This window comes from Protopterus annectens, chromosome 9.part0 (assembly GCF_019279795.1).
Source record: "Protopterus annectens isolate FY-2018-M chromosome 9.part0, PAN1.0, whole genome shotgun sequence".
Classification (NCBI taxonomy): domain Eukaryota; kingdom Metazoa; phylum Chordata; order Ceratodontiformes; family Protopteridae; genus Protopterus; species Protopterus annectens.
In genome coordinates, this window is record NC_056743.1 from 712,574,077 (window position 1) to 712,598,091 (window position 24,015).

The 24,015-nt window shown below is 38.6% G+C and overlaps 1 protein-coding gene across 1 annotated transcript in view; it reads right to left on the reverse strand.

Moving 5' to 3' along the window:
* LUZP2 (leucine zipper protein 2) overlaps positions 1 to 24,015 on the reverse strand; it is a 4,367,081-nt gene that overhangs the window by 1,318,721 nt on the left and 3,024,345 nt on the right. The gene's annotated exons all lie outside the window — the stretch shown is intronic.

The window sequence follows — 24,015 nt, forward strand, 5'->3', positions numbered from 1 at the left end:
CAAGAGTCAATTCAAATCATATCAGAAAAAGTAAAATGAATCCAATCAGCTGCAGCAAGCAGCAGCGTAAAGTGCATCAGGACATTAGATGCACAGTAGGTCAACACTGACGTTGAGGTAAGAATTTGAAGCAACTGTTGTAACAGACTGAAAATTAGGTCAAAGGAAAATGGAAAGGTATGGGCTGAGGGATAGAACTGGTTCATCTACCACAATGACCGAATATGAAAAGATAAATGGTGCTGGTGCTGATGCTAAGGCTAAGGCGAGACTAACGTGAAGTACCACTGACTTTTTACATATGGAGTCTGTCTAAGGGAATCACAGGAGTTAGAAAAAACAGAATGCTGAGAAATTCCTTGGCAGATACCAGAGACTGGTTGAGAAAGCTCAGGAAGATTTCATCATACTGTTCTTCTTTGTGTAGTGAAATAAAGGTCCTTCCTAGGAAGCATCCAGAAAAAAAACTATTTTGTGTGAAGGAATGACAAAATATTTTTGTAAGTTCACTTGAAACCCCAGACTGAGCAGGAGTTTCATGACACTTGTCTGTGAGTTATGACAATTGAAAAGAGTGGTGGTGCTGCAGTAGCGTTGTCGCCTCACAGTAAGATGTTGTCCTGTTCGATTCTCAGCTAAAGCGTCTTCTGTATGGAGACATGCATGAATGGGCATACCTTCATTGAAGGTTGTGCGTCAGGGCTGGCAACTCGGCACGTAAAAATCTACTGCCAATCATTAGCGGACCGGAGTTCCGCTGTGGCGACCCTTAACCGTGAAAAGCCGAAAGACACAACAATAACATCCAAATATGGAAAGATGTGAATTCCTTAAAATCTGCAGTAAGTAATTATAGCTTCACTGATGGTTACTTGGCAATTAACCAAAGAGCCATTTTAAGCCTAGCCAAGCTTACCCCAGATTAACCAAAAAAATTGATGTGCCAATATCCCAATTCATTTTATGGTCATGATACAGGCTTGTACACATCAATCGCTCACTGGCTGCCCTAGTCAGTTAGACACACAGGAATAAAGCCAGGGGTTAATTTGTGATTTTGCATCCATTGGTCCAAGTTACATTTGAATATCATTAGAGATGAGCTTTGCTTCACATGACTGGGAAGCTTGTTCCAGAGAAGGGGTAACCTTTAAGACATATACCTGTCCCTCCAACATGTTCTGTTTATGTTGCAGATGATTGTTTAGGTTCTTAGAAAGGTTGCTTCTAATACCATTTGTTTTGCAGATGTACCTTGTATGCTAGAATATAGATGGTAGTCCGTAGAAGACCAAGTACAGGGGAGAGAGCTTTGAGATGGTCTACACTGGTCTTGTTATTTAATCTCTATTCTATTTGTGAGGAACCTCTGTATTTTCATAAGCTGTTTCAAGTGCTTGGTCAGCCACATGCCAAATGGCATGTTGTACTCAATGACTGATCTAATGAGAGCCAAGTACAGTGGAATAGTGACCGACTCGGACTTGAATGCCATGCCCTTACTTATAAGTTGCATAACACAAAATAATTTTCTCAGCACAGATATGGTCAGGTTACTGTCAATATGCTTTTATAGATACCTGACCACTGATTCCACTTTTAGGATTCTTTATCAGTACAGTACTTTTGAGTGGTCCCTGTCTTTCCAAAGGGTACTATTATGTATTTTTTCACACAGAGTTATAGTCCAAAGCTCTGGTACTGGTTGTTTGTCTGTATTAGGCCCTCATGAGTGGTATCCATGTCTTTAGGGAATTCAGTGACACTGTCTGGTATGCAATCATGTGCAAACTTGATCAGCCAGAGGTGAAGCCTTTGATATTTGCCTTGAATTCAAAGATGTAGATGCCAAAAAGAAAAGGCCCCATAAGCAAACCCAGTGGGACTCTTATAGTGACTGGGATCTTTGTGAAGGTGAATTTCCCTGTCTTAAATACTTTTGTCCCATCAGTGAGCCATCTGTTTATCCATTGGGTGACGTGGGTTTTTGCATAATTTTGCAAAGTTATCTACAATGCCTGAATGAGGTATTATGCTGAATACATTTTCCAGGCCAAGGTAGGCAGTGTGCACTGTTTTGCACTCACCCATAACTTTACTGACCTTCTAGAAAAGCCCACCAGGTTAAGTGACAAAATAGAACTGGGTAGAGTCCAGTGTCTGTAGGTTTCCTATGTCATTGCTTATCAGACCCATCATAATTCTCTTTCCATGGCCTTGCAGGTGAGACTAGTCAGATGTATGGGTCTATAGTTCACTGGTTCCGTGGAAGATGGGCAACAGTTACACAGTCCTGCATTCATTTGACACAAAGCTTATTTAGAGGTTATGTTAAATAAGAGATTTTAGTGGGCCTGAGAGGTTATTTTACATGCTATTCAGGACAACATTCGGCATATACCAGCCTGGGATACACAGTGGTTCTCCCTTGCCGGTGAGAGCAACCATACAGACACAGGGGATGTGTCTAACACTTTGTCCTTAATGGTTTCCCAAGGAGCTACAACAAATGGACCATGACATATGGACATACAGTCCAAGGATCCAAGTCCAGGCACAGTAGAGCCACCTGCTGGTGCTGATGCAGTGAGAGAAGGGGTGTGACACCCAAGCAATCTCTAGCAGTTTTCTTCTTTTTCATCTTCTTCTTAAAGACAAGAAAAGGGAAACAACGGAGAGACCAGTAACTGAAGGATAGATAGTGAAGTCTGAGAGACTAACTGAAGGATAGATAGTGAAGTCTGAGAGACTAACTGAAGGATAGATAGTGAAGTCTGAGAGACTAATTGAAGGATAGATAGTGGACCTGTGAGACTCAGTAAACCTGATAGAAAATTTGGTGTAAATAATGGACAGCCTCCAAAAGCAGTGTCCTGCCTCTAAGACTCTAACATTAACTCTAGGTGAGATACAAAAATTAGGAAGAAAACATTTTACACAGTTTTGTCATACAAGTATGTATTGATAAACATTTCCCTTCAATTTATGACAATCCATAAACATTTTGAATAGCAAAATTATACTTCTTTCACAGAAAAATAAGAGTTTTTCCTCAGAAAATGAAGCCATTAATAGTTTTCCCCAGAAGGTTTATTATCTGCCCAACCTTGAAGGATCATCGGCAGACCATCAGTTCCATTTCAGTGGGAAGAAAGCTCTTAATCTTTTCACATCCAGACTGACATTTTATGTGGCTCAGTTTGAGTCTTGGCAGCTAGGGGTGTGTGCAAAAGCTCTGAAAGCTCACTGGTGGACATATTCAAGTGAGCTTATAACCCAAATACCTTAGGCTACTTGTATCAGTGATCTAATGATGACTGTATAAGAAACAACATTTATGGGCAAAGTAGTTATATTTAAAGGTTAACTGCATATATTTATAGTGGTGAAAAAACAAAATTCTAAAACAAATGAAAGGCAATAAAGAATGTTTTACTGAAACAGCACAGGTGGCCATGAACATTTAACAGATGAGCAGATTAAAGTGAAAAAGTATTAATTTGGTGCACCCTTCCTGCTGTGGTAATGTATGGTGATGTGGATGAAGAACAAATAGATGAGAATGGGTTTTATATTGAATTATCCGGAAATGTATTCATATATATATATATATATATATATATATATATATATATATATATCTAAATACACTTTAAACTAGAAAAATCTGTTAGTTTAACATAGCTTTGAAAAGTTGATTTTTATAAATACATATAAATATATATATATATATATATATATATATATATATATATATATATATATCCATGGATCTAGGACTATTGAACGAAAGTTCAACAGTCCGAATCCACAATCACCGAACACACTTTAACGAAAGTGCTTTCACCAAAAAAGCGCTTTTGTTAAAGTGTGTTTAAAAAATACACTACATTTAAGTTTTTGCAGAGGGGGCAAGCTCCCCTGTGCCCCCCACACCCCCCTACTTTAATATTCTTACTCCGAGGTCGCACTACAGTGGGGAAAAGGTAATTTTCCCTTATCCCCACTGTAGTGCGATCTCCGCAACAGGCATAATTACGCAAAAGTGCTTCTTCGGTGAAAAGAACTTTCATGCAAGTATGCCTGGCTGAATCTGTTTCGGTGATGTTGGCATTCAGGGATCCGTACGGATCTTATATACATATATATATATATATATATATATATATATATATATATATATCTACACACACACACACACACACACACATATATATATATATATATATATATATATATATATATATATATATATACACACACACACACACATACATACAGTGGATATAAAAAGTTTACACACCCCTGTTAAAATGCTAGGTTTTTGTGATATAAAAAAAAAATCATTTCAAACTTTTCCCACCTTTAATGTGACCTATAACCTGTACAATTCAATTGAAAAACAAATCCGTTAGGCGAAAAAATATAAAAAAATAAAAAACATACAATAAGCGGTTGCATGTGTGCGCACACCCTTAAACTAATACTTTGTTGAAGCACCTTTTGATTTAATTACAACATTCAGTCTTCCTGGGTAGGAGTCTATCAGCATGGCACATCTTGACTTGGCAATATTTGCCTCCTCTTCCTTGCAAAAGCACTCCAAATCTGTCAGATTGCAAGGGAATCTCTTGTGCACAGCCCTCTTCAGGTCACCCCACAGATTTTCTATTGGATTTAGGTCTGGGCTCTGGCTGGTCCATTCCAAAACTTTAATTTTCTTCTGGTGAAGCCATTCTTTTGTTGATTTGGATGTATGCTTGGGGGTCATTGTTTTGTTGAAAGGTAAAATTCCTCTTCATCTTTCTAGCAGAAGCCTGAAGGTTTTGGGTCAAAAGTGACTGGTATTTGGAACTGTTCATAATTCCCTCCACCTTGACTAAAGCCCCAGTTCCAGCTGAAGAAAAGCATTTCAAAAGCATGATACTGCCACCACCATGCTTAACCGTGGGGATGGTGTTCTTTTGGTGATGCAAAGTGTTGTTTCTCCGTCAAACATGCCTTTTGGAATTGTGGCCAAAAAGTTCAACCTTGGTCTCATCAGATCATAACACATTTTCCCACATGCTTTTGTGAGACCTTATGGAATGTTTTGCAAATTTTAGCTGGGCCTGGATGTTTTTCTCTGTGAGAAAAGGCTTCCATCTTGCAACCCTACCTCACAGCCCAGACATATGGAGAATATGGGAGATTATCACATGTAGCACACAACCAGTACTCACCAGAAATTCCTGCAGCTCCTTCAGTGTTGCTGTAGGTCTTTTGACAGTCTCCCTGACCAGTTTTCATCTTATTTTCAACAGTTTTGGAGGGACGTTCAGTTCTTTGCAACATCACTGTTGTCTCATATTTTCTCCACTTTTTGATGACTGTCTTCACTGTGTTCCATGGTATATCCAATGCTGTGGAAATTTTTTGTACCCTTATCCTGACTGATACCTTTCAACAATGAGACCCCTTTGATGCTTTGTAAGCTCTCTGTGAACCATGGCTTTTTCCTATAGCAGACAATTGAGTAAATGTCAGGAAAATCCTACTAGGACAGCTGAACTTTATTTGGGGTTAATTAGAGTCTTTTTAATTGATGGCAGGTGTGTACCCAAGAAGACTGAATGTTGTAAATAAATAAATAAAATGTTTCAATAAAGTATTAGTTTAAGGGCATGCACACCTATGCAACCAGTGTATTGTATGTTTTTTATTTTTTATATTTTCCCCCTAACAGATTTGTTTGTTTTTCAATTGAATTGTACAGGTTATAGGTCACATTAAAGGTGAGAAAAGTTTTGAAATGATTTATTGTGTTCTAGTTATTTTGTATCACAAAAAACTGGCATTTTAACATGTGTGTAAACTTTTTATATCTACTGTATATAATCCCAAAATGTGAAATAATATTGCAGAGGAACAGAAAACTGTAACCTGTTGAAATTGATAAGCTAGTGACAATGCAAAAAACCTGAAGAGGTTGTCATAACAGTGCCAATGATGTGATTGCTGCCAAAAGCATCACTCAGCAGAATAGACATGTATCCCTGAGTTTAGGCTGCAGTGATTGAGAGAGAAAAGTAAAATTTCATAATGATATATAGCTTATGCAGTAATTCCATATTTTCATATTTTGGTGTTGCAAACACGTGTACTGCAAATTAATCCAAAAAGCAGGTTACACCATGCATACATTAATGGTGGGGTCTAAATCGTATATGTATTGCTAGATATTATTGAACACAAGAGAGATAAGATAAACATATGTAGCTGCTTTGATGTGCAAATATTATTGATACAAATAATTCAGTGGTAACTACCTATTACATTACAATGAACCTGGTTTTATCAGATCACGAAACAACAATCTGACATCGAAAAGAGCAATCAGGTCAGAAATATGTTACTCCTTATTGTTAAACAGTGAAGCTACGTATCTGATCTGTTAAGTCTTTTTGAAAAAGGTTATGAAGATCCTATGCACAGTAATTTGTACATTGTCTACTGGATTTTTTTTAGTCCTTTGGTCACGTATAATGCTGAATGAGGAGGAATATTTAGGTTATTATTTAGAAATGTTATGCCTCTGATATAAGAAAATATTTCAGATGTCAAAAAACCCAGCTGAAATCAGCTGCAAAAGCATTATGAGAGATATAATTAGGAATGGTGTGATCTATTTTGCAAAGCTCTACCACCGTAACAACAAGAATGCTCTGGACTGACAGTGTGCAGAAGGCATAACAGGGGGCAGACAGCAGGGCCACCAGGGATTCAAGCTGGCTTTCTTAAAATGTTATATGCTTGAAAGAAAAGGTCAATTAAGTAGGATCCTATTGAAAACCTCAGAAGGTCCAGGAATGTGCTCATCCCACTGTATTCCAACCTCATCAGTCTGATCATTGAGTATAAAGTCCCTATTGTTACATACCTGTCTGAGCATTCGACTTGGCTCAAATGCCTACAATGTTTTCTTGCTAAGAAAATGAATGACTGAAATGATTAAAAAAAAAAAAAAAAAATGTTCACACAGGCTATGTAGAAGCAATCTCTGCGTCATGTACAGAGTCCAATAGGCCATATCCTTTCAGAACTATTGCATGTTCAAAAGCACAATCAGGGCATAAACACCTGTTCAAGGGATGGAAATCCCTTTTGTATGTTAAATAGAACACGTTAAACACGTTAAATGCATGGATATTTATCACACAGAATACCTCTCCACCTTAAGCAAAGTACTTTTTTACACTATTCAAACTTAATCTGGAGGAAGGGATGGTAACTGCAAATTAATCCCTGGTTTATCAGCCTTGTCACTCCCTGGATAGGGCAACATGTAAATATAGTGCTTATTATGAAGTCATAAGTATAAGGGCTAAATAAAATCATGAGAATGTAAAGGTAGGCTTCTAAAAGACTGACACAGATCAATAGCCAATTAAGTACCTAGGAATCAATTTTTTTAGTTAGATGGATGAGATATGGGTGGCTGTTCAATAACCAGAACAACTGTTACCCTGTAGAGTGATCACTGAATCATTGTTAATAGTAATGGTGTCATAGGCAGTACACATTTCTCAGCTCAGTTCTTTATATGGATACCCCAGAGCAGCACAAATGCATACTATTCAAGGTTTTAAGAAGCATGCAACTTCTACATCCAACAAATGCAATGTAGAACTGCTGGGATTCAAATCACACTGACTTGGCCTTCCAGGAAAACTGTTTTTTAATGGTGTGGAATGGCTGTTGAAACTATCCTCTTGTGCAACAAGAATGAATCATGCTTGATGAGTGGGGATGTTGATCAAGCATATAAGAAGCACATTAGGTCTACAGCCATGTCCATGGAAAGAGTAAAAATGTCTCCAGCTGTGTGTCAAGGCAGGCATGCTCTGTATGTAGAATAAAAAACTGATATGAAAAACAAGAAAAACGGCTCAGGAAAAATGCCAGCATCCACAAACAAATATTTAATAAAATCAATGTCCTTTAAAAAACAATGTTGTGATGGAAAAAAGTCCAAAATAAGCCAAAAAACAAGAATCAACAAATCCAAGTGTAAAGCTCTTTTCGTCTGTTAATATAAACAGACTTCTTCAGATAAATACACTCTGTAAGTCAAAGGGAATTTAAATGCAGCACAAGTAGTCACATGACAGATGTTACTTAAAGTTAACTCTTTCAGAATCAGAGCAGTGCTGACTTGCTTTTCACCTTTTAAAGAGAAAGACAGTATGCAAAAATCAAGAAAACCTAACAAGTGATTTGAGTTAAACACAGTGGTTCAATGTGTTTCATGCATTGCATTCTAGTTATTTTACACTCTACTTCTCAAAAGCGAGAAGTGTATATGTGTATTACTACAAATGAGGAGGTTATATCAACGAGCATTAACATATAAAAACATACAAATGCTAATGCTGAATGTGTTGTCAGTGCCTGTGTGTGAAGTACTGAACAGGGCTACAGTTATGTCCCAGACGTATAATAAGTCCAAATATTGAAAGGGTGCCCATGTTGTGTAGCAACTTCACTTACCCCCCCAAACAACAACACTGTATTAAACTGTGTGTACAGTGTGTATTTAATACCTGTCCTGTCAGAACAGGGTTAGACACTTACTAAAACAATGTCATTAAATACTAAACAAACTACCTTAAAATGTATTAAAACACAACAAGTAATAGACACCTATCTTCTGGTTGGTCAAATGCAAAATATGCGCATTGGAGGACTGTGTGCATTAAGTGCAAAATTATACACCTAACGTAACCAATTAAGTTTAAGTATACAGGCGAGCGAATAAACTTCGTTCAATCCTGGTGGGCGACATGCATCCAAACGTAACTGCCATAAAAGTTCTATCTTTTCTAAATTTAGTGAACTGGAGCCACCTCTAAGCATAGTATGGATTAAATTGTCCTGATCTTGTATTTGCTCAATAATTTAAATTTAAACGAGTGGTTGGGTTTTTCCATACAGTGCTTTGCTAGTGCATTCTCTTGTTTGTGTCTACTGACTGCATATGTGTGATCGTAGATCCTGTCATGAAGCCTTCTGTCAGTTTTCCCGACATAGAAGGCTGGGCATAGTTGACAAAGCCAGGTAGACTACACCTTTAGAGTTACAGTTGAATTTGTTTCTCAAAACATAATTTCCATCTCTGATAACAAACTTGCTGCCTATGTCCATATACTTACAATAATTACACATCTCACAACGGAACATACCTGCTGTTCTGCATGTGTTGTTGTTTCGACCTTCTATGATGTTTTGTGACAACATGGTCCTAACTTTTGGGTGATGCCTCTATCAGTTGTGAACAAGTGCCAATTTCTTTTCAATATGTCCACCTCTTCTCTTGCTCTTATATTGAAAGTGAAAACAAACCTAATGTTTCCATTGGTTGTTTGTGTTGAACTTCTGCTCTCAAGTGTGTTATAGTTAGAGGTGTTTGTGTGATTAGTCTGTTCAGTGACAGTTATGTCAAGATCTAGATTTGACTCCCTTGGTAGTAATGGGATGTCCTTGTTCAAAATTGGTTTGTATATTCCTTTTTCTCTTTCAGCTTGGACTTCCATTATTATGTTGTTGATTAATTCAGTGGGGTAATCTCTGTGTGAAAACATATCATACAGGTTTTCACATTCCACTAAAAAATCATTTTGCATGGTGGTCATTCTTGCAGCCCATACAACTTGTCCTTTAATAACGGACTTTTTCTGGTGCAAAGGGTGGGAACTGTTGAAATGCAAGAGTGAGTTAGAGTATGTACTCTTTCTATAAATTTTAGCTGTATAGTGTTACCCCAATATGTTTTTTGATAAGAGTACATCAAGATAACTAATACCCAACTCTTGGTAAACACTGGTGAATGTCAAAAAATCAGTGGTGTTGTTAAAATTCAACCAAGGACTATGAGGAGGGTACAGCCTACCTGAAACCACCTCCCTCCCAGTCCCGTAACAACTTTATGAGTAACACCAATGACACTCTACCTGATTATGATACCAATGACCCTGATATTGACAACAACATTTTGACATCACCACGACCAGGGACAAGCCTTGTTGCACCCATGACGAACAGGGACAGGTCTGAGAACATTGAAACAGAGGGTGCTTCTAGTAACCATCAGTCAAAAAATTTTCAAGGGCAGACAGCGAGGAGTCACAACAGACATGGTGCAAACCAGAGGACATTTTACAACACTCGAGCTGCAAGCAACAGGAGGTGGTAATGGGTACCTCCCTGATGTTGAGGTAGACAAACCAGACAATACTATCACCAACTATAAACTTGTTACCAATGCAAGAGGAGACTTTAACATTTACAACTACACTGAGTTTACCATGGACAACAGTTTGGTTGAATTACTTGCAAATGGACTTAACTTTGTTCCATCTAATAAGGGTGATGTGGTTGAAACTCAGTTAGATTTTAAACTTTACATTAGAAAGCTCAATCTAACAGCTTACTAGGTGATGGGACACCTGATAGGTATGCCTTCAGGTTAGCAAGCACCTATAATCCACCTACACATCCACTCATTCACCTTTTTGACCACATGTATGAAATAGAAATAAGGAAATTGTTTAGTAAGAATGTTTGTTCTACTGACCAACATAATGTCTCCACAGAGGACAAATTGAAGTTAATACAATTTAAAAAACTACCCATCCGTATAATGAAACCAGATAATGGTGGTGGGTTAGCAGTAATGGAAGGGAGTCAATACATTGATAAAATCACAAAACTTCTTGAAGGTGAGGCTTACCAAGAAGTGAGTTTAAATGAGTTAAACATAGCACAAAACAGAATAAAAATGTTTATTAATGACTTATTTATCGACTCACTGACTGATATACATATCAACAATTATTTAAACTTGCCGTCACCCTGACTACCATCCTTATTTGGGTTGCCCAAAATTCACAAAGACCTCAATGACCCCCCTATGAGAGCACTGGTAGACGCTCGTCAATCTATCACATACCCCTGTGCTAAGGTGATTGACTCCATACTGAAAATGTATGTAAGTAAAGAAAAACAAATTTGCAAAGATTCATGGTCATTCCTCGAACAAATCAACACCCTTGAACAAAATGATGAAAATAATTTTTTAACTATTGATGTTTGTGATCTTTACACGTCTATTCCCCCCAACACAGGTATCGAGTGGGTATTTGAATTCATCAGTTTAAGAGGAGCAAGTGACTCTGAGCAAAGATTGATTGAACAACTTTTGGGTATAGTTTTGGAATACAATTTCTTTGCTTTTAACAACAACATTTACTTACAAAAAATTGGGGTAGCTATGGCCTCCCCATGTGTAGGCAGTTTTGCCAACTTAGTTATGGCCCATTGGGAACATAAATTTGTTCTTGAAAACACAGATTTGAAGAATAGTATTTTCTTTTATACCCAGTACTTGGACGATATTTTCATCATAATTTCAGGTGGCAGTACTTTAGCAAAAGAACTGGTTGAATATTTTAACACCACCACTGATTTTTTAAAATTCACCAGTGTTTACCAAGAGTTGAGTATTAGTTATCTTGATGTACTCATATCAAAAGACATATTGGGTCAACACTATACAGCTAAAATTTATAGAAAGAGTACATACTCTAACTCACTCTTGCATTTCAACAGTTCCCACCCTTTGCACCAGAAAAAGTCCATTATTAAAGGACATGTTGTACAGGCTGCAAGAATGACCACCATGCAAAATGATTTTTTAGAGGAATGTGAAAACCTGTATGATATGTTTTCACACAGTGGTTACCCCACTGAATTAATCAACAACATAATAATGGAAGTCCAAGTTATAAGAGAAAAAGGAATATACAAACCAATTTTGAACAAGGACATCCCATTAGTACCGAGGGAGTCAAATCTAGATCTTGACATAACTGTCGCTGAATAGACTAACCACACAAACACCTCTAACTATAACACACTTGAGAGTAGAAGTTCAACACAAACTACCAATGGAAACATTAGGTTTGTTTTCACTTTCAATATAAGAGCAAGAGAAGTGGTGGACATATTGAAAAGAAATTGGCACTTTCTCACAACTGATAGAGACATCACCCAAATGTTAGGGTCATCACCGGTTGTCATTTTCAGGCGTGGTAAAAACATAAAAAACATCATAGAAAGTTGACACAACAGATGCAGAACAGCAGGTATGTTCTGTTGTGAGATGTGTAATTATTGTAAGTATATAGACATAGGCAGCAAGTTTGTTATCAGAGATAGAAATTATGTTTTGAGAAACAAATTCAACTGTAACTCTAAAGGTGTAGTCTGCCTGGCTTTATGACAACTATGCCCAGCCTTCTATGTCGGGAAAACCAACAGAAGGCTTCGTGACAGGATCTATGATCACACACATGCAATCAGTAGACACAAACAAGAGAATGCGCTATCAAAGCACTGTATGGAAAAACCCAACCACTTGTTTAAATTTAAAGTTATTGAGCAAATACAAGATCAGGACAATTTAATACATACTATGCTTAGAGGTGGCTCCAGTTCACTAAATTTAGAAAAGATAGAACTTTTATGGCAGTTGCGTTTGGATGCATGTCGCCCACCAGGATTGAAAGAAGTTTATTCACTCACTGTATACTTAAACTTAAGAATTGGTTACGTTAGGTGTACAATTTTGCACTTAATGCACACAATCCTCCAATGCGCATATTTTGCATTTGACCAACCAGAAGATAGGTGTCTATTACTTGTGTTTTAGTACATTTTAAGGTAGTTTTAGTATTTAATGACATTGTTTTAGAAGCTTCTAACCTTGTTCTGACAGGACAGGTATTAAATACACACAGTACACATGGTTTAACACATTGTTGTTGTTGGGGGGGATGTAGTGTGATAGCGTTACACGTATGGGCACCCTTTCAATATTTAGACTTATTATACATCTAGGACATAACTGTAGCCCTGTTCAGTACTTCACACACAGGCACTGACAACACATTCAACATTAGCATTTGTATGTTTTTATATGTTAATGCTCGTTGATATAACCTCCTCGTTTGTAGTATTACACATATACACGTCTCACTTTTGAGAAGTAGAGTGTAAAATAACTAGAATGCAATGCATAAAACACATTGAACCACTGTGTTTAACTCAAATCACTTGTTGTTAGGTTTTCTTGATTTTTGCATATTGTCTTTCTGTTTAAAAGGTGAAAAGCAAGTCAGCACTGTTCTGACTCTGAAAGAGTTAACTTTAAGTAACATCTGTCATGTGACTACTTGTGCTGCATTTAAATTCCCTTTGACTTACAGAGTGCATTTGTCTGAAGAAGTTTGTTTATATTAACAGACAAAAAGCGCTTTACACTTGGATTTGTTGATTCTTGTTTTTTGGCTTATTTTGGACTTTTTTCCATCACAACATTGGTTTTTAAAGGACATTGATTTTATAAAATATTTGTTTGTGGACGCTGGCATTTTTCCTGAGCCGTTTTTCTTGTTTTTCACATCTGTATGTAGAATGTCAGTGCCAAATAGCCAATTATAAGGCTAGAAAAACATGCATCATTGGTGCCAGTCATGGGCATGTAACCAAAGCAACTGCTGTCTTAGGTAATTGCCTACATTAATAGGTATACAATACCCCACCCCACACACACACACATATATATATTTGAATGACAGTATAACATTCACTAGGGATACATGATACCTACCTTTGAACTTACTCATGACAAAGCTTTGTGATCATTATTCAATATTATGGACTGGCAACGTAAGAGCTGAGACCAAAATTTGCAACCACCTTCCAGTCATAGCAAATATGTTGCCTCCCCACATGTAGTTGAGTTAATCTTCCAAGACACCAAATATCAATATACTGTCTGCTTTTTATTGAAAAATCACTTATGGTATTGACTTTGTGTGCAAAAAAATAAATCATGAGAATGTAAAGGTAGGCTTCTGAAAGACTGCCACAGATCAACAGGGAGAGAGAGAGTTAGTAAATATAAATCTGAGGTTATATAGGGCTTACACCACACATTACTGATGCAGGAATCCATGCCCCTTCAGAATGCTTGTAATTTACTTTTTCTCTCATGTATTTGAAGTATTAGTTTTCAACTATTCAAATTTTCAGATAAGTTGGTGTATGTTATTTTTGATAATTTAATAGACTTTAACCGAAGCAGGAACTCACAATTGTCTAATGACTTTATCCTCACATATTTTCTCCAGCTGATGTTATTGTTTCTCATTTCACTGTACTATGAAACATTTGGACCTAATAAACAAGGATATAGGGAATCTCCAAACTCTGGATCCCGCACAGTTTGGTTTTGTGAAGGGTCGATCATGCCTGCTCAACCTGACCGACTTCTTTGAGTCAGCCACCAGAGCTGTGGATGATGGCAAGGTGTTTCATACAACCTACCTTGATCTGGCCAAAGCCTTTGATAGCATTCCAAACTCAGGAATCATAGAAAAACTCACTAAGCTAGGCATCAACCCCTATATCACTAGGTGGGTTGCAAACTGGCTCTCAGATGGAACCCACTCTCCTGAAGTCCAGGCCAACATGAAGGGACTCTGGGCTGACGAAGTACGCAGACGATTGCACATTGGGAGCTATTATTAACTCCCCAAGTGATGTTGACATCCTACAGAAAGGCCTCACTGAGACCAACCACTGTTGTCAGAACCATGGCCTTAAGCCCAATGCCAAAATATGTGTCGTCATCCCCTTTGGGAAAAACCTGGTTCTCATGAATTACCACATCGATGGTAGCCCACTGAATACAGAAGGTGTTATAAGAGATCTGGGAACACAGGTTAACAGCAACCTCTTGTTTGACCACCACAATGCCACTGTGGTCAGAAAGTCCTTCTATGTGGCACATCTCATTACTAAGGGTTTTGCATCCAGGAAGAAAGAGGTCCTTGTCTCCCTCTACTCTTTCCTCATTAGTCCAGTCATCAAGTACAATGCCCCATTTGGCATGTACCTCACTAGACACCTGCAACAACTGAAAAGGCCACAAAAGTACCTCACAAATAAGATCCTAGGCCTAAAACACTTGTCGTATATGGGCAGACCCAAAAAAACTCCAACTATTCTCTGTCTCATATCACCTACTTAGAGGCAATCTGCTTGATTTACAAAGCCATGTCTGACCTAGCTCTGTTAGAAATGCTACATCTAAAGAAATCCCAATCCCTCTGCACCACATGCTCCAGAGACCTCAACCTCATTGCCACAATCAACAGAACAAGCTATAGGGACAGGTTCATAACCCAGAGATTACCTATGCTACTGAACAGACTTCACATACATGTCAAGCAGAGCACCTCGCAGACCCTCTTCAAGAGAAATCTTGATGAGTGGATGGGAAATAGAAAATTTATCCCAGGGATCACTCCAGTGGCTCTACTCGACAGAGTCACTGGGAACCATCTATATGTTCTATGTTTTTCTCATTACAGCATTTTTTCACTGTTATGTTTTGTAGCGTTACATGATACTTTTTGATTTAAAATATCTGTACTAGATGTTTTGTAAATGAAACATGCCACTTGGTGATTTAAAATATATGTACTTGATTTTTGAAACATTGTGATTGTGGAGCTTTTGTCTCCAGGTCACCACTGAAAATGGTTAGTTTTCCTGATAAACAAATGTCAAATAAATAAATATTGGGGAAATACTTCTTCCAGAACTGTGTACAATGATTACAGCATCCATACCACCACTTATATTTTGAAGACTTACTATTTACAATTGAGCTATGTCTCTAGTAAATGTATAATAAAATAGCTCTTCCCTCAGTTCAGATGCTCTGTTGATAAACAAGAAAAAGGGGTGTGGCATATGGATATTTATGGGGGAATCAAAAGCCATAAGGTGGTGCCTTAAAGGCTGCCATAAAAACTTTTATTATTCATGACCCAAAATGTTTTCTTTTAAGATCTGTTTTAAAATAGCATGGTTATTGTGCACAGTTTTAAATATTTACAAGGACTGAATGTATGCTAGTGCCTTCAATTGCTGTCCTGGATAAAGTGCTTAACTAGGGATTTGAGGCAGTTTTAATTACCCATTTCAACGTTTGCAACATTTAACTTTGGTCACTTTACCTTTCAAATATCTTTGGACTGCCTAATACACCTCTATAATGTATTCATCAGGTAGAAGTATACTTCTTTAATTGCCAAACTAAACACCCAGCAGTGGACTAGAATCATAAGTTCTGCTGACGACGACAGAATCTGTTTCACAGTAGAGGAAGCTTTCATGAAGTTCCTGAAGAAAATAATATAGCTGACATCTGGCATAGCTGATGGTAAAAAGTGCTACTGTGGCATCGATTTTGGTCATATTGTTGTGGTGGCTCTCAGCATGCTTATACTGTAGTGAAGCAGTGTAATCATTAATAAAATATATTTTGTTTTGCTTTTGTTTATTAAGTTTGTTTGACTGGCTTTAGTCAAAAACCTCTTTTTAGCACAAGTCCAAGCAGAAAAGCTGCAACATATTACAGACTTCAGGTATGTCCGAGACCTCAAAGGCAAAGTAGTGTGTAGAGCTGATTGCGAATTAAGACACCTGCACAGTGCCAGAAGATAAAGACACCTGCTGGCCAACAAATTTATGTCCAATTTGATCTATACAACAAATGTGCAAGCTAAAATTTCTGGCAATATTCAATCCATTGGAGTTATTCCTTATGACAATAAAATCATTTATTAGATTTGGTAAAACATGGTTATGTTTATCTGATGCAGGCACTTAGGAAAACTCTTCACCATTATGATGACATAAACGTTCTTTGAGTGCCCTTAAGGAGACAACTTCACCTGTTTCAGAGAAATGGTAATGCATACTAGTATCAGAAATTGTGTACCCCTCACGTACTTACATACACTTGTGAATTGGTTGGTGCGGTCTCTAAATGCAACCTCCTGGATTGATGACAGTTGTGCATAAATGCAAGGCCATAGTTTTTAAAGTCACAAACTAGATATTTGAAATATGACAAATTAGCACCCCACCTAAGCACCATGTTCAATAATAGCTTCACATCAGGCTTTGTACCCACTGAATGGTGCACAGCAAGTTATACCCCTCCACAAAGGGGAAGTTACCATAGACCCAGGGAACTATCACTCTATTAGCGTGATGAGCCTGGTCCACAAGGCCATGGAACGCATCATCATGGAACTATAAACAAAGACATAGGTGACCTCCAAACCCTGGACCCAACCCAGTTCGGGTTTATGAAAGGCAGATCATGACTTCTGAACTTGATTGACTTCTTTGAAATAGTCACCAAAGCTGTAGACGAGGGAAAGGCAGTTCACACAGCCTATCCTGACCTCGCCAAGGCTTTTGACACTATCCCCCATTCAGGAATTATAGATAAACTCACTGAACCGGGTATAAATCCATACGTCACAAGATGGGTTTCCAAGCAGACTCCAAATCTGACTTCAAACCAGTGACAAGTGGAGTACCACAGCATTCAGTCAAGACATTTCCACATGATGGCCACCAACAATGAGGCTTACAACACAATCAAACTGGGAACAAGCCACTCTGTATAGTCCCTTCAACATTACAGACAACATATGTTTTCAAAGAATGGTGCTTTCCTCCTTGGCTACTGCTGTTAAAATTCTTGTTAAGACGCTTCTCCTTGTTTCTTCTTTAAAAAAAACTTTTATTAAAATGATTTAAAACAAAAAACAAAATAAAAGCTACAACCTAACCATTTGAAAGTTAGCATTGTAACGCAAAAAAGAGAGATAAGCGCTTTCAGTTTATCAACTTTCTTCAGATCTGCTTAACATTTGCAGTTATTTCTATTTATATTCATGCTGCTGACAGAGTCATCCCCTACAACCAATGGGAGTCTCTATGCTAGTTCTTGGTGTACTTGTAATCCAATCCGATGTTCTTCCATGCAAATAAGTTTTAATAAATCTACCAATGTTTATTCATTCCTTTCTCTCACCTAATTTGCTATTCTTTTTCTTTTGCTCCAATGGCTTGTGTGTATCCTGTTGCAAGATGCAGGCTCCACCCTTTTTATGTCATGTTCTTATTTACCTTTTGTAAAAACTAATCACCCTCCCTGCATAGCATTTTTCATGTATTTCGCCTCTATATTGGAGGCGTCCGTCTGCCTATAACAGAGCTACAACCTCTTCTCTTTCATGAGTTGTCTTCATTAGGTAAACCACAAGTACAGTGGCTTTCTCCTTTGTTTTAAAACAAAGGATCAAACACTTTCTTGTAAATGCTCTTACTTCCATGCCATCAGGTCTCTTTCAAACTGATAGCGCTTACTTAACTACATAAATGCACTTGCTAACTCACATCATAAATCACAAATTATTTTTATTTTGTGTCTTGCTTCTTAATATCAAGTCTCTTTCTGACTAAGAGGGCTTGCTTATATTCAAAGATCTATTGCTGATTCCTGTTATTCTATCCAAGTTTTACTTTGTGCAGAGCTCTTTACTCAGTTTTAAGAAGCTATCCTAATTGTTTTTCAATGTTATGTAATCCATTGGTTGGAAAATTACACTTCTCCTTTTTCTCCCATACTAATGCCAAACTCTCTACTAATTCAATGCCTTTTCTTCATTTGCTGAAAAATTTCTGCTAACATCAATTAGAAAGGAGAAATTATGTTTACGGAGATCAAAGACATTTGTTAGCAGAAATTTGTCAGAAAAAGTTAGCAAGTGCATTTATGTAGTTAAGCAAGCGCCATCAGTTTGAAAGAGACCTATCAGTTTGAAACAAGGAGAAGAATTTTAACAGCAGTAGCCAAGGAGGAAAGCACCATTCTTTGAAAACATATTTGCAGCATTTCTTGGTTTTTCTGTAAGCGTTTGCTCACTTCTCTCTCTACTATTACAGACAACATATGGTTGCCTAACCATAGCTTTCTTTCTCCTTTTTTGGTCAAACCTTCTCCCAGCCCTTCAACAACTTCCATAACCTCTAGTACTAGTAATCATGTGCAAACCCAACAATTTCATTGCATTAACTAATGCTGCAAGATGTACACTAACCATCCCAATGGCTTCACAAACCCCTCACATTTCCACTAAAAACCTCAGCACTAAATCAATTGACCAATTTCTCACCACTAATGGCAAACATAGCAAACTGCTTAAAACCCATCAAAGCTTTACTGCATATTTTCCTAGTAGCCTAGGACCAGGACTGTTGCACCAGCCAGCTTGCCCTGTTTATCCAATCTACTACACCTTCCCAGGGAGAATAGTGCAGCTTACCTGAGCTTTGGGTGCCAGCTGCCAAAATCTGTAAATTTGAAAATGGGTCAGGCTGTTAATAGTTAAAACAAAACAGTCTTCTTGATTAACACTTGCACAAACCTAGATTTTGCTATCTTCTTAATAAAAACATTCCAAACCTCCAAATTATCTAAATGAAATATCGCCCTCTTATCCAAAAGTCCTCCTTTCACACTACCAATGATGCCCAAATTGGAATCAATTCCAAAAAGTTGACATTCCTTCACCACTCATCATTCTACCTCTCTGTCTACTCTTCGGCAAACCATGTGCCACCAAAGCATCCCCCTCTCATGCCTAACCCTCATGGCTGCATCCTTAAACAGGTCAGTATTCGGCGGACACAACCCAATTGTCTTACCAAAAGACACTCCATTAAACTACTGAAGAAACTGCAGCCAAACAGACATGTCTTCCTTGATCTGTCTTACACAGTCATGCTTTTACTTCACACCCCATAACAAATTAGCCACTACTATCAAAAATGTATGCCTAGGTCCTACTGTTCTGCATGAAATTTTAATAAACCTAAGACCTTCATCTCTTCTTTAACCCTCGTCATTTCCTTTCTCACTGTTAAATCCACCTTATCTTTTACCTTCTCTATCTTGTCTTGTGAAAGCTTGAACATTTCTAAATTGACATCCATATCTAAACCCAGAAATATTAGTGTCTTAGCTGGACCCTCAACTTTATCCTTAGATGACAACACTCTTAGCTCCCAAAACACTTGCTCAGACACTCATTACACTAACCACCATTTCTTTGCTTTCCCCACTGAGCAAAAATCATCCAAATAGTGCACCACCCTCATGCCAACTACCCTGTGCTGCTAAAACAAGCACAACATTGTGTTAAATTTTTTTGAAAGTCACACATTCAGCTGCACAACCCATAGGCATGAACTTGTCAAAGTAAAACCTCCCATTGAGAAGCATCCCCAGTATGATCCAGTCATGCTCCATCACAGGTAAAAGGCAGACTCAATATCCAAGGTAGACAGCCAAGGATCCCTGAATGTTCTGATCACCTTCAAAGAATACTGAACCTTAACATCTGTCCTATTAAATTGAGTACTGACCAAGCCACACTTTAGAAAAGACAAGTGATGTATTAACCTAAATTTGCCTGGCGATTTCTTGGGTACCAGTCCCAGGTAGGATATGAGAAAAACACTAAATGAAGAAAGCTCAAAGGAATGCAGTACTCTACTGATGACCAATTCCTTCATAAACAATTTCTGAACTACCTTTTCCTTCCTTGTTACAGATGTCAAATTCTTACAAATCTTAAGCAAACCCCATCTTGGATTTTATCTCAAAGCCTCCTTGATATCCCCCTGCAAACTCCTGAGTCACCTCCTTTTTAAGGTAGCCCTAAGGAGCTGATTCAACCGACTGGCATTAATGACTGAATGCACTGGTCCTCTGGAAAAAGGGATTCCCTACCTTGGCATCAAACTGAATCCCCCTATGCCTTCATCCATGCCTCCAGCCCCTGCTCTGGCCCATAAGCATCCACTCTCAGTCCACCCAATCCATTTTTCTTCCAGCATTTAATCATATAATGCTGACATGAACAGTGGGAACATACATGTGGAAACCTACAAGCTGGCCACGAACACTTACCTAAGTTAAAAGCCCAGCATGATTTCACCTTGCCCCCCAAACCCCCACCCTCCAGCTGCTCCTTGAGCATGCTTCCTGACCTATCCAGCATGATACCCATCCATGTATCAGAATGTCTATGCTGCCATGCTGAAGGCTTGATCATACCATATCAGGAATTACCACTGCTAAGCCTCCACACTCCCTCACAGTTAAAAAATACAACAGTGGAAGAGCCTGGTGTGGCTTCTTCTCAATTATCACAGCCATAAAAAAATAAAACCTAACAATAAAATGTCCCACATCCACTGCCTTTACCTTCCTGCAGCTAACTTCCCCAAAGCAGCTAGGGCTGCTGTTAAGGTCCCTGATCACAGCAACTCTGCTTCCACTACCAGCTGAACACCCTCAGCATCTATGAGACTGAATACTTCAACAAACCCTCCCATCCAAATCCTGTCCTTTATCACTTGCTAAATAGATATGCACTGTAAGCAATACTGGCCTTTCATGGACCTCTTTCAGTCAGCCAGAATGCAATGCCCCCCTAGGGAACTACCCTCTGCTACCTAACTTCCCATCCCTTATCCCCCAGTACCTGGCAACATCTGAAAATCCTGATATTCCAAAAAAACCTAACCTCCCCACCTAAATCTACACCAATATAGCCTGATTTGAACCACTCAACAACACGTGCTCTCAGCTGCCAGCAAGCTCCGCAACCTGCACCTCTCCCCTGAATTCCACTCATACATCAATGTAAGTAACTCAATATCCAACATCATCTACCTAACCCACCATGCCTAGCAAACATATTAACATCCGTACCTGATGAGAGCTGTTGAAAAGTTGAGGCACCTCATACAGGCTCCTTTGACCACTTCCTGCTACCTCCTTTGAGTTTATCCATTCTGCATCTCTTCAAGTTCCTCTGGTTCATACAGCAGCAGATTTGGAGGCCTCAGTAGCTAACTGCTCAACCTAACCTTGTCACTTCCATCCACCTCTTGATGCTTCTACTTGGATGGGCTCCTGTGGCAACTGCCCCTGTGACCACACCCTTTGAAATAATTCACTTGCCTGAGCCACCAACTCTTGACACGTCTATGCCAAATCTTCCATTTGCAACATCCTACATGAACAGGAAAATACAATGCATTAGTGACAGTCAATAAGTGCAGAAAATAAGCTTCTATTTTTTTTTTAGGTTCATAGGTGTGTACTAGGCTAATGGCCCTGGAGTCTTTAGAAGCCTAGCCCATAGGATTACCCTGGCACTGTGCCACATAACCTTAGTTCCCAGTGGCTCTGTCAAGTAGAGGCATTCCATCCATTCCCATTCATTCATCAAGATTTCTCTTGAAGAGAGCCGGTAAGGTCCTCTGTTTGACATATATAGGAAGTCTATTCCACAGCATGGGCAGTCTCTGGGTTATGAACCTGTCCCTCCAGCATGTTCTGTTGATTGTGATAATGGTGTTGAGGTCTCTGGAGCATATGGTGTGGAGGGATTGGGATTTCTTTAGATGTAGCATTTCTAAAAGAGCTGGGTCAGACATGGCTTTGTAACTCAGGCAGAGATCGCCTCTAAGTAGACGATATGAGAGAGAATAATTGGAGTTTTTTCAGTCTATCCATATACAATTGTTTAAGGTCTGGGATCCTCTTTGTGAAGTACTTTTGTGGCCTCTCCAGTTGTTGCAGGTGTCTAGTGAGGTACATGCCAAATGGGGCATTGTATCAATGATTGGACCAATGAGGGAAGAGTAGAGGGAGACAATGACCTTTTTCTCCCTGGATGCAAAACGTTTAGTAATGAGATGTTGCATATTGAAGGAATTTCTGACCACAGTGGTAATGTGGTGATCAAAAGAGAGGTTGCTGTCAAACTGTATTCCCAGATCTCTTATAATGCCTTCTGTGTTCAGTGTACTACCATTGATGTGGTAATTCATGGGAACCGGGTTTTTCCCAAAGGGGATGACAACACATTTTTTGGCATTGAGCCAAGGCCATGGTTCTGACAGTAGTCATTGGTCTCAGTGAGGCCTTATAAACCTGACTGGTAGAGAAGACCAAAACTGCTAACTATTACCTGCTGTCAGACCTCTCAACTGTCCCTGATTTTGAGGGACTTCCCTGATTTTGACTCAACTTTTAGCTCTGTCCCTCCTAATCCCTCTTAAAATTGGTGACTTTTGGAGGAAAGCTGGTGAATTAAACTTAATGAATATTGGCAATAATTAAGAGTTGTAGATATCTTTTACCTCACAAAATGTACATTAATTCATATCCTGTAATTCTGTGAATGTCTCAAGTTAATAGCACAAATATTTTAAAAGTGTCCCTGATTGTCCCAGATTTTTTCTGGCTTTGTCCCTGATTCTGTTGAAATTTATCCATGATTGGTTGAGAAGTATGCCTGCTGTTAAGATCCAGTACATGAGGTTAGCAGTTTCACTGCATATCTGGATTGCAGTCGACCACGGCCGTCGCTGTACTACCCTACACCCTATAATATACTTAACAACACTGCCACTAAATCATCGATTAACAATGCAGCAATCTCACACTTACATAGGTTCATAGGTTCGTACTAGGCTATCTGCCCTAAGGCATTTATAAGCCTAGCCAGAGTGTATGTGGCTTACACCACCCCTTAGGATGAGAATACTACGCCCTTTTAGGGTTTAGTTTACTATGCCTCTGTCTAGTAGTGACACAGAGATGACCCCCGGGGTAAACCTACGATCTCCCATCCACTCGTCGAGATTTCTCTTGAATAGAGTAAGTGAGGGGCTCTGCCTAACATGGACTGGGATTCTGTTCCAGAGTGTAGGGAGCCTCTGTTTAGTTAAGATATTACTCTAGGTCACACCATAGGTAACTGGGGGCTGAGGGAGTCAAACCTTGTACCACAAGAATTCCATGTCAAACCTTAACCCTCTACCCCCCCCTGCACACATGCCAGGCCTACACTAGGTTTACCTGATACTTACTAAACCAAGCAGCCTAACTTGAAATCATTACTTAATAAATTACTGAGCAAGAATATTGCTCATTTTGACTTACAAAATAAATATAATAAC